Here is a 9,883-nt window from a genome sequence, read left to right on the forward strand (position 1 = left end):
AATGACGTTGAGCAATACCACCAGCTCCGTCAGAATTGGAAAAGACCTCTCCGAGCCGTTCGCCACAAAACGGGGTTTCAGACAGGGCGACTCCCTTTCATGTGACTTCTTTAATCTGATGTTGGAGAAGATAATAAGAGCTGCAGAACTGAACCGCTCAGGAACAATTTACTATAAGAGCGTGCAATTGCTGGCTTATGCCGATGACATCGACATCATCGCTAACAAAAACCGCGAAGTCTGTTCTGCCTTTTCCAAGTTGGATAGGGAAGCAAAGCGAATGGGTCTGGTGGTAAACGAGGACAAGACGAAGTATCTCCTGTCATCAAACAAACAGTCAGCACATTCGCGCATTGGCACCCACGTCACTGTTGACAGTTACATTTTCGAGAAAGTAGAGAATTTCGTTTACTTGGGAACCAGCATTAACACCGATAATAATGTCAGCATTGAAATCCAACGTAGAATCACTCTTGCCAACAAGTGCAGAAGCATGGACAATGACAACATCCGATGAGGCGGCTCTTGGAGTGTTTGAGAGAAAGATTTTGCGGAAGATTTACGGGCCTTTACGCGTTGGCGACGGCGAGTACCGCAGACGATGGAACGATGAGCTGTATGAGCTTTACAACGATATGGACATAGTGCAGCGAATTAAAATACAGCGGATCCGCTGGCTTGGTCATGTCGTTCGAATGGACACCGACGCTCCAGCTCTGAAAGTATTCAACTCGGAACCCGCTGGTGGTAGCAGAGGAAGAGGGAGGCCCCCACTGCGATGGAAAGATCAGGTGGAGAAGGACTTGGCTTCACTTGGCGTTTCCAATTGGCGTCAGTTGGCACAGAGCAGAAACGACTGGCGTGCTTTGCTGAACTCGGCCCAAATCGCTTAGGCGGTTACAGCGCCAAAAAAGAAGAAGAAGAAATCACAACCATCTCCATTGCAACAACGAGATATGTTTGACGTTCACATTTTTAAATATTTGACGTTTGCTTATGTATAATTTTATAAATACATTGACATTGAAATACAGACAGATAAAAGGAAGGTACCAGAGGGAAATTTCATTATGTAAATTCTTATTATATTGGCTTCTTATTCGTGGTAAATATGTATAAAATATAGTTTGGAAAATGTAGCAAATGGTACCATATTCCGAGTCATCTTCCCGAATTTAAGAAAAATTATCAAAATGGTAAAGAACAACATTTGCGGAAAGAAAAACTTTTGAAGAGCTGTTGCGGAAATAAACTCTTTTTTTTATCAAATCGTGAGTTCTAGAGGATGTTTGGTGCGATATTATCGAAGCAGAACATTTCGGAATTCTATAAATTTTATGTCGCAGCGCGTAAAAAAATGTATAGAAAGCGGAGAAGACTCAGCATGATATTATCATAAAACATTTTTTCTGAATTTTAAGTTTTTAAAATAATATCTTCTTAATTTATTACAGCCAAAGTTATGCAAATATTAATAATTCGCCTTTAAAACTAACCAAAATATAAAAACGCCTAAAAATAAGAAAATGCATACTTTTTAATAAGCTAGATTTCAATGTCCGCAACTGTATATTGAAAATACAAATGTTATTTGACTTATGGCATGTGAATTTGTGGTTGCCATACCGAGAAAATTGTATTTATTGATCCGTATTATTGAAAATTTGACGAAGATTTAACTTTAAACTACTGCCTTTCGAGATTTAATGTTATATGGTAAATCTCAAAAGATTTAAAGTTAAATCTCGTCCCAGGGCTAAATATGCATTAAATCTCATAATGGAGACATAGTAATAAATGCATCCCAGCAATATTAATGCCGTTCTTTACAACAATTAATGCTTTCTTTACAATTAAAATTTTCTTGATAATAGACAAGTCTGAGATTAACGATAAGCTAAATGCTACGAGTAATGATATTTGACTTTATCTTTTGCGTTAACGGGTTGATTATCTAATAATATGTACCAAACCTTTTTGCTGAACCCAGAATTTTTAACAAGAATTCGTCTTAATCGACTAGTTTGCTGTGTGTCACTTGGCGGTCGATGCGCGGGTTCTTACAATTAAAATAAAAGACTAATATTTTGCAGGCTTGTTGTTGACTTCATGATACAATATATTTTCACTATTTCAAAGAGATTTAAGACAAATTAGATTTTCGACCCGCCTTAATGTACATTTAGTAACGTAAATCATTTTGTTGTATGGTTAACAAACATTTTAGTATCATCTCTTTTATAATAGGGGTCACTCAAAATCGGGTTTTAATCTGTACAAATATGAAAAATCGGAACACTTATACGTCCCGACATTTAAAAAATATTCCGCGGGACAATTCTTTTCAAACTCGGAACTGTCCCGCCAAAACTGGTACGAATGGTCACTATAAAACACATGCCTACATGCCTATAGGTTTCTCGAAAACGGCTCTAACGATTTAAATGCAATTTTGTATACAGGTAATATTTTGCATTATAAGATTACACTACAAGAATTGTGTGATGGAAACTAACACATTTGCAAATTTTGTGTTGGTTAAAAAAATATCATTAAATAAGGCCATAAGTTGGAAGAAGACGGAAGATCACATGTACACAAATGTTTACATCAGATTTTTCACACGCCCTTTAGAATTTGATAGAAACTTGTAGGTAGCCAGTGACAGAGATCTCTATCAGTCTTGCCACTCAAATGATTTGTCAAATGATAGTCACTGTTCTTGCAGGGTATCTAGATAGGTATAACCTCCGAGAATAAACGTTGGTGTTAGAAATGGATAGGAAGGTTAAGCAGCTGCAATCAAGCAAGACGGAAATTTTAAATTTCGCTATAAATACCTGCAAAACCGCAAAACCAAAGCAAACAAAGGGCTTTTTGCAAGCAAGAAAGGAGCTTCTGGGGCAATATTGGGCAAAATTCGTGTGTCTTCATGACCAGGTTGTTAGTGAGTGCACTCCAGAAAAAATGCGACATCTATTGACTTAGAAACAGTGTAGTGCGTCTATGCCGAGACAATGGGTGAACTACACAATCTATTGGGCAGCACGAATCCGCCCACTGATACATCGATGTCGCAGTACTTCCTACCAACGCAGGCGGTAAATCAATCACTACCACGCATTCGAATTCCACCATTCAATGGTAATTTACTACACTGGTTCCCGTTTAAAGACTTGTTTATCTCCATTGTTACGTCTAACGCATCCCTAACAAACACAAAGCGCTTGCAATACTTAAAGGATAGCCTTACTGGAGGCGTGATAACGTCACCACAACAGATGCTAACTTCCAGGTGGTGAGGGAGCTACTTCAGGCTAAGTACGAGAACAAACGGATAATAATCAACTCATGTAGCAGCGATTAGCAAACTCCCTTGTGCTCCGAAAGAATCTGGCTCTGCGCTGATGTCGTTACTTGATGGCGTGACGTTGTCTATACGTGCGCTGCAGCATTTCGGCCGGCCAATTGAGTATTTTGCTGGTGTTCAATATTACCCACAAGTTGGAATGATTTGCTGGTGTTCAATATTACCCACAAGTTGGATGCGACCACTCGCAAAGCCTGGGAGCTCTCCCTAAAGTCGAACAACGATATTCCAACTTTAAAGGAGATGCAAGAGTTTCTTACCAGTAGAACACAATCCCTGGAAATGGTCCAAAGCTACACTGAGTCGAAGCCTATCATAAAGGAACATACTCCAAAGAAGTTAGGCATCACTCTTGCTGTTTCTGGGTATCGTACCACATCAGGGTGCTGTCCTAACTGCTCCGGTAAGCATATCATCATGTTTTGCGAAGCTTTTTGCAATAAATCGTCACACGGTATGAATACGCACTGCAAGCTAAGCTATATCTAAACAGTTTGCACATCGGCCACCAACAATCAACTTGTTCTTCCGAGTGCCGTTGCAAGATGTGCCCAGCTAAGCACCACACCATGCTGCACGACTACTTTGCTGTTAAAGCGACTAGTACAAGTACAGGCTGCATCGTCTCAAAACAGTCACAACAAGGAAAAGTACTAATATGCTGCCGCCTGTACTGATCGGCACAGACCTGATTGAGTTTAAGTCAGAGTCGCAAGGTCGTTTTGCGAGCTTTACTGGACAGCGGGGCAGAAGCAACTTTCATAAGCGAGTCCGCAGTCAACTTGTTACAGGGCAAAGAAGAGGTAACATTTTTCGGTAGAAACGAAAACGCCATTAGTGAAGTCTAATGTAAAGTTGCCTATTAATGGTGCTAACGGTGATGGAGTGGATACGGCCAATCTACTTTCATTGAAATCTGGCTTCGGGCTTGCTTGCATCGCTGTTGCCTCGAGTTGGAAACCGCACCCGACGGAAGTATTGACCGAGCGATGTTCATTTAGTGAGTTAGACCTTGCTGATCCCACCTGGGGCCTATTTCATAAAGCGACAGTGATGATTTTGTAACAACAGGCATTTTCCATGTTGTCAGAGACAATTCGACAGTTTGGTGGGTGATTTGTTTCATAAACACAATTGTCTCCACCTCTTAAATTCCATGACAAATTCCATTGAGAAAGTGACAAATTGTCATTGTCGGGGCTTAAAATTGTCGTTGACAAAATTGTCGCCAGTCATATGAAATGTATATGTAAATCATATGTAATAATTGCATTTGCATTATTTTAGTTTTAAGAAATATTCAAATTATTGTAAAGTAATGAAATGCACGCAATTACCATTTAAATAAATTTACAAAACTCTCCTGTGAAAGCTTTCCGACGGAGCTATTTGGTTTTGTCGCTATTGTCGCGACAATTTTGTCAGAGTGACAATTGTCAACAATATTCCATATTATCACTGTCGTTTTCCAAAAATTTTCAGTTGCCTACAAACGTATATGAAACAGGAAAAGTGTGAAATTTTATAGAAAAATCGACAATTTATTTATTTATTCACTTTTATGAAATAGGCCCCTGGAATGTACCTCAACCGATTGATGTCATCTTATATGCTGGCGATTATGTTGCTCTTTTGTTAAGCGGAACACAGCGTAGCAAAACTAGTCTTTTGATTGGCCAAAGTACACGGTTGGGTTGGGTGTTTTTCGGCAGCTCTGCTAGTCAATTTCCCGTCATTACACGGGATGTGATCGACTGATATCACACTCAACTCGATCCCGACCGAACACTTCGCAGCTTCTGGTAGTTGGGTTCATGTAAAGTCATTCGTAACAACCAACAATATCATTGTTTTAATTCGAGTATTCAGCATATTGTATCTAAGCGCAACTCAAAGAAAAGTCACATACAATTAACCGAGGTATAGATAAAAATTCTTTTAATACCGAGTCAACATTAACATCCAAATTACGATGAATATTCATAAAAGCTAGCCCATTGTATGCTCGTTCTCTGCCTGCCTGCACATGCATGATGAGCAGGGAACGGATTTTATGGAAATTGCCTTTGTTACTGCTAAAGAGATACGAATATATTCGATTAAGAATGTCCACGATTTAGCTTTCCCTGATTCCATTTATACACATTTGATGTTGCCTTTTTTGCCTTTTTTTAAATATTTGCCTATTTTTGCCTTTTCTACCTTTAATTGTAAAGGGCAAGGAAAAAGCCCTTATTCTTGATAATATGAAAGCTTTAAACGTTCAATATTTAAATTGGGCGCCACTTGTATCTACTCACGTCGATCGCACACTTAGTACATGCAAGGCTTTTCTTCGCGAATATCGAATTAAAATGCTGTCAGAAAACTTCAAAATGCATCTTGTGGTTAAATACTACAACTATAGAGATTAATGGGTCGATTATCGATAGCAATCGAACTGCAGTTGCGTTGCTAGTTGCCAAAACGATATTACAGATGGCAACTGGCAACTTTCAACTGACAACTGCAGTTGCTACAAAGTGTGTATACAGGCGACTACATTTTTGTGGTTGCTGGGAGTGTTTTTGGAGCGTATTTAGGAGCGAAAATTGAAAAGTGTGTCATATATTTTACTTTTTTAATAATTTGAACGATATTATAATTTTGCAATGCAGTTTGCTTTTACAGAATATGGTGAAAATAACATAACAATAACTTGAAATTGTAGTTCCCGCGGAGTACGTCCTTTTGGCGAAACAAAAGCGAACACTGATTGTAAATTTTTTCGCTTATCAACTGAAGCACCTCTTTTAAAACAACCGGCATACCATGTATTCCAAATTGAAGTCATTGCTGTGGTACTTCCTTCTGCGAAAAATCGAAGAGGTGTCCAAGCTTTTATAAGCGGAGGTATTGAAGTTGAACAAGCGGTTCATTTGTTTATTAACCAATTATACTACAGCTTCTTTTGGAAGTCCTCAATATGCTTTGAAAATTAACACAAAGCGATAACAAAAGAAAAACCTTGAAAGCAATAACTTTTGCTTACGGTGTGCGCGGTAGCTCTAGAGGATTGGAATTATCCTTTAAATGTCGCCTGATTGAGGCCGCGTTCATGCTGATGATGAATTTAGCTTTATTGCTGTCATTTCTTTAAAACTCTTCATTTTAATAATTTAATTTTACTTGCACAGCTTGTTTACAGCCGCTTGCTGGTTGTCGAACTGTCAAATTACGATTATCGATAACTCTACAGCAACTGGCGATAGTTGCAATTCGTAATACAAATCTTCTTTCCATTTGCGTTGCCAGCTGGCAACCGTACCGTGGTTGCGTTGCTATCCGTAATCGACCCATAAAGTTTTGTGAGTTAAAAACTCGAAAGGAGAAAATAGTCAAAATAAATGTCTTTTATGATAATGTTTCCGTTTTTGTCTTTTTTAGTGCCTTCTTTTGCCTTTTTTACGATTTCTAGTGCCTTTTCCTGCATATTTCGCTATTTTATTTTGCCTTTTCTAACCTATTTCGTTGTTTTATTTTACCTTTTTTATAGGTTTAGGTCCTAAAAATCCGTGTGTCTAGCGACAGCCAACTCATTGCCAGCATGTTTGCCCAGTTCTTTAGGTCCAATTAATCTGTAGACTCTCCTACAAGTGGAGACTATCCATATAAACTTTGTCCGATTAACTCAGCTTATATTCCAGTAATATCTTCCGATGAAGTTTTACACTATTTAAAAACCTTAAAAGCGTCATTTAGGCCTGGACCTGATCGTATTCCGAACTGTTTCCTTAAAAACTGCGCTGAAAACATCTGCGCGCCTTTAACAACTCTATTCAACTTGTCACTAAAACATGGCGTTTTTCCGTCAGCGTGGAAGGAATCTTTCATGATACCACTTCACAAAAACGGCAGTGATTCAGTAAAGCTTTTGACAAAGTATGTCACTCGTAACTCATCCCTAAACTCGACCTAATCGGCTTTCAGCCCAGTCTTGTTCAATGGATCCCTTCTTACCTCTCTGATAGAACACAAAGAGTTATTTTTGAAAATTGTTTTTCCAATATCATTAACGCGCCGTCAATGAACACATTTTTTGTCACACCGTCAATGAACTGGGTACATGAGTAAATGGAACATTTATTTTAGAGTACTTAAAAAGATAGGAACAAAAAAGGAAACATCATAAATTTGAGGAACTGAGCAATGTTACTCAACAGCGTTCTGCTACATAAAGCACTGTTCCGCTTTTCCAGAGTAATTGAGTATGTTGATTGCATTCAGTAGTATTAGAAAACTTCATAGGAAGTATAGGAATACTTATGAAGTTTTTTCTTTTAAAACGTTAGCATTTAACATAATGTTAAGAAAACACATTCATTTTCTTTTTATTCCAATATATGGGCAAATCTAAAAAGTAGGTAACCTTGGTGTTATTTAGCTTTGTTTTCACTGTTGGAAACTATATCAAGCTGGTTGCTTTTTGATATAATTCATTGACGTATACTTGAAGCCTCAAAAAAAATTTGGTTCAATTTGCTACATAACTTTTGAATTATAGGTGTTTAAATAAAAAAAAAAAAAAATAAAAAAAATAAATTTTTTTTTTAATTTTTTTTAGGGGCGGAATAAATTATGACATAACTTTTGAAGCACACTAAATTCTGATTTGAAATTTAATGGGCATTTATCACTTATGTGTATACTTCATATGTAGTAGTTAAGAAAAGTGTGCATTAAAAAATAATGATGAGCAAGTAACTCAAAGTCTGCAACTCCACATTTCACAATTTTCAAAATTTTCGGTTTATCGCGTATAGTTTTTGAAGCATTTAATTTTAAGAACTTTTTAAGTATGTATTGTATTCTACAAACAATTACGAATAATTTTATACCTTAGCAAGAGGTGTGCTGGCAGAATAAACCAACTTTTAAAGATAAAATATTCTGCGATCTTGAGTGTAATTTTTATTCCGAAAATATCTTAATTGAAGCACATTTGTAAAATACGTTGAAACGATCTAAATATTTTTATGGCTAGTAGTCCTTATAACGTTGCATAAACCTGTAAAATGCTTCCAAAAAATGTTCTCTAGAAGTGTGTAAAACCCCAATTTAGTACTTTAAATTATGCTCCTTCTTGTAGTCAGAATATTTCGAGCCTGGTATCAAATCAAATTTTTTTCGACAAAGGTTCTGATAGTTGCTCTTACTTAATTGGAGCTTTCTAAATTTAATGGCGTCCTCAGTTTTGTCCGATTATCTCCACTTTTGGAGATAGCGGTACCTGAAACTTTGATTAAATTTGAACTATTTTATAAAAAAAACTTCCTCAGTTTTGAAGATATTTTACTAAAATTTTGCACACGCTTGTATTTTAATATTTCCTTCACTATCTCATAAAATCATAGAAATCGGCTCACTTTAAAATCTAGCTCCCATACAACTGATTGCCCAGAGACGATGTTTTGCGTTATAACTCCTCCAATTAAGCAGGTAAAAATTTAGTATAGGTTCACTTTGACATATAGAATGCATACAATTTATTATTCAGACATGAAGTTAGAGTTATAGCGCAAAAACACATATCTGAGTAATCAATAGGTATTGGAGCTATACCTTAAAGGATACCCATTTCGATAATTTTAAGGAATAATTAAGATAATATTAAAAAAACTTTAGTAAAATAACTTCAAAACTGAGGGAGTTATTTATAAAATATTTAAAATGTAATCAAATTTACAAATACCGTTATCTCGAAAACCGGAGTCAATCTGGTAAAACGGGGGATGCCATTGAATTTAGAACGTCCCAATTAAGTGAGTTCAACTTTCAAAATCTCTGCTCAAAATTTACAACTTGAACAACGTAATTTGAACCCAGCTTATTTTTTTGTTTTTTATTTCATGCTTATTCCGCGTCTAACTTTGGAAGCACTTGATGAAAATGAGTTACAATTGTATTAATCGATTTATTAAGGATTACGAATAAAATGATATATAAAACATAGGTGTGCTCACAAATTTAAAATTTAAATTTTTTTTGGAGAGTGTACCTATTTTTTAGATTTGCCCATATACTCAAAATATTGTTTTATATTTAAAAAGTGCCGACGCCGACATCTCCCGCCGGACGCTTCAATGTTTGCAAAAATGTTCGAATCTTACATATCGTCACCTGAAATGCAAAAAGACGTAACAATATCGTAAATTAAATGGAAAAAGTCGTGACTAATATTATAATTTTTTTTTTGTTTTATAAAATGACTAGCTTATACCTGCGGGTTTCACCTCGCGCTTTTATACAAATATGAAAAATAATTTAATGATGTTATATTTTATTTCTGTGCCCATTTCGTTATAGCTCGTTATTTTTTTAAGCGAGTTAAGGTATTTAGGCCGTTTAAAACTATTAAAATATAAAATCTCGTCTGCGCGCTAGGCATACGAAAGATATCAATCCCTCTAAGTTTACCTTAAAATGGTTCCAGGTATACGACGCGTGAACCTGTAACCTGCTTGGAGGTGCCAC

The sequence above is a fragment of the Rhagoletis pomonella genome, unplaced genomic scaffold (genome assembly GCF_013731165.1).
Source record: "Rhagoletis pomonella isolate Grant_MI unplaced genomic scaffold, Rhpom_1.0 Rhpom_scaffold_00016, whole genome shotgun sequence".
In the NCBI taxonomy this organism is placed as follows: Eukaryota; Metazoa; Arthropoda; class Insecta; order Diptera; family Tephritidae; genus Rhagoletis; species Rhagoletis pomonella.